The sequence below is a fragment of the Pteropus vampyrus genome, unplaced genomic scaffold (assembly GCF_000151845.1).
Source record: "Pteropus vampyrus isolate Shadow unplaced genomic scaffold, Pvam_2.0 Scaffold1000006575, whole genome shotgun sequence".
Taxonomy (NCBI): Eukaryota; Metazoa; Chordata; class Mammalia; order Chiroptera; family Pteropodidae; genus Pteropus; species Pteropus vampyrus.
The window spans coordinates 1-2,431 of record NW_011920977.1 but is presented as its reverse complement, the minus strand read 5'-3'; the positions used below and the strand labels follow the sequence as shown (position 1 = coordinate 2,431).

The 2,431-nt window shown below is 47.6% G+C and overlaps 1 long non-coding RNA gene across 1 annotated transcript; it reads right to left on the bottom strand.

Moving 5' to 3' along the window:
* Positions 1 to 135: 135 nt before the first annotated feature.
* Positions 136 to 1,693, bottom strand: LOC105311707. Its single transcript, XR_897710.2, has 2 exons — positions 1,420 to 1,693; positions 136 to 748 (listed from the first exon to the last, which is right to left on the bottom strand). It is a non-coding gene; the product is annotated as an uncharacterized LOC105311707 (long non-coding RNA).
* Positions 1,694 to 2,431: the final 738 nt, after the last annotated feature.

Here is a 2,431-nt window from a genome sequence, read left to right as displayed (position 1 = left end):
ACAGGATTGCATTTCCCTGCTGTGGCACAGGAAGACTGACTAGGTCGTGTAAGAGTCAGAAAGGGGTCTGTGTTCTTCCAAGGGGCTATGGTCTCACAACCCCAATGACCACAATAATATTGGTTAGGCTTATGGCAAGTGCTTTGATCTTCTCTAGGACACATATATAACTGCACTTGTTGGATACCCTTTTCATAATTTTTAACTCCACAGCCCCACCACGGTCCTGATCCTGCTAGCATCTGTTCTTTTGTTTGCATATTTAATTCCTCCCCAAGTATATTACACAAATCTACATGAAATGTAGGCTGGTACATAGTCTGGTTTACTAATATGGAGATACCTGTTTCTGATTTAATCAATTCCCATTGAGCCTGTTGAGGTTGATGAGGGTTCCCGTGTACATTGGTAATAACAACTAACCCTAACACAATTATTCCCGCGAGAGTCTTATCTTGAGTGGATCCTCTGTGGGTGTTGCTTTCCATTTCTCCTTTTCTGGGGGAGGTTGAGCTGCCTTAAGGCGAGTATGGTGAATCCAATGTCTTTTTCCTGCAACTTTGACAGCCGTTGGTGTGGTCAGGATTACTGGAAACGGACCATCCCACCGGCTAGCTGGCTGAATCTTCTTTATCCACACCCAATCACCTGGATGATGTGGGTAAGGTTGTGATGTCCCCGGAGTCGGTCTAGTAGCTTTAATCAAGCCCTTGACTTGATTTTGGGTTTGTTGCAAGGCCTGTAGAGACTCCACCTCCTGGAATCACCTTCAATGGGGCTTGAACAGATACTGGCTCTTTCAGGGAGGTTGAATCAGGGGAAGGTGGCCTACGACCCCTAGACCGGGTTACAGGAGGTTCTGGTCTTTCTGGAGGAGGACGTCCACTCCCATCACCATGATAGGGTGGTGGATACCGGTCATCCTCCGATGGAGGGCCCTGCAACACTGGCGGGGGCTTCTTAAGATCTTGGGGTATGGCTGCCATTACAGTAACGGGGGCGTGACTACAATTCTGTAAGTACTTAGGGGCATCAGAAACAACGTCAATCCATACATCAATATAAGGAATTTGGTCAGGATGCCCCGGGTTCCCATAAACAACACCCCGAACCCGAAATGCAGTCTGTAAATTAAATGATCCCTCGGAGGGCCATCCTACTCCGAAGGTCGGCCAATCTAGTTGACAAAACCGCTGCAAATCAAAAGGGGTTACTAAAGCACCATAAGCCTTTGCCCTGTGACGGAAATCTTTAAAGTGATTAAGCATGCATTGAAGCGGTGTTAGCTTACCCTGTGATTGTCCCATAGTTCCACAGTAAAGCACACGAAGCAACACAAGAAAAACAGACACAGACTAACGAACCAAAAAACAAGACTGAGAAAACTGTCGTCACAGTCTCAGTCGACCGCCGACTTACTTGTCGCGTCCGACGTCCGCACGGTCCTGGGGCCCCTACCAAAAACTGCCTCAGCACTCCCAAGATCACGCTCCACAAAGCGAGAAACCACGGGCGGTGGGCTAGGGCAAGTGCCCTAGAGGCCTCCCCAACCGCAAATGGTCCGACGCCCTGGTGCACTGATCAATTTTCCCACAACGAGAAGATCTCGCTGGGGCCTCCAAATGTTGTGACCGAAATAACCAGGCCCAACTCGAGTGCTCTAGTCCAAGAGACAGTTTATTAGCCGGCGGCTGTCCTTGCAAAGGAGCAGCCCTGAGACGCAGGGGCACAAAGGTTTTAAGCCCTCGATCCCATCCCCCACATCCTTAATCTTTACACAAAAGACTATATCTCCTCCATTCATTAACTGATAACTAAGAGGTGGGTAAGCAAGCAGGGGTACAGAAGCAGAATGCGTCATTGTTAAAATATTTTGTACCTATAGGCAGTGATCTGGCCAGTAAATCCCTTTAGTTAATAAATTTTTAGCAGATAACTAACTAGAAGTGAGACATGGCGGTTAGCACGTACCATGTCTTAACCTATTGTTTCTAAAGGTGAGGTCACTACACTTTCTCCTGCCCCCTTAATCTACCACCGATAGATTTCATGTAACCCTTCTTACGTCTCCTGCTTTTTTATTCCAGTGTATAAAATAAGCAGCAAAATTTCTTAAAGAGCATTTTTTCAACCTGTTGAGGTTTTGCTTCCTGGCAATTGTCAGTTTGGCTCAAATAAACTTATAAAAATTCTCTACAGGTTTGGATGTTTCTTACATCAACAAATTGCAGCCCCACTCTCTCTCTCTCTCACATGGGGGAGCAGCTCCCTGTGCCCAAGTTTGGTGGAGTCTCACCACACCTGGGTGCAGGGGCAAGCACAGGTGGAGAGCACGTTTCCTGGAGCCTCTGCTCGGCCCTGGCAGCACTAGATCCAAGTACTCTGGTTCCTAGCCAGGGACGTCAGAGTACATCAAGGACACATGGGCTTT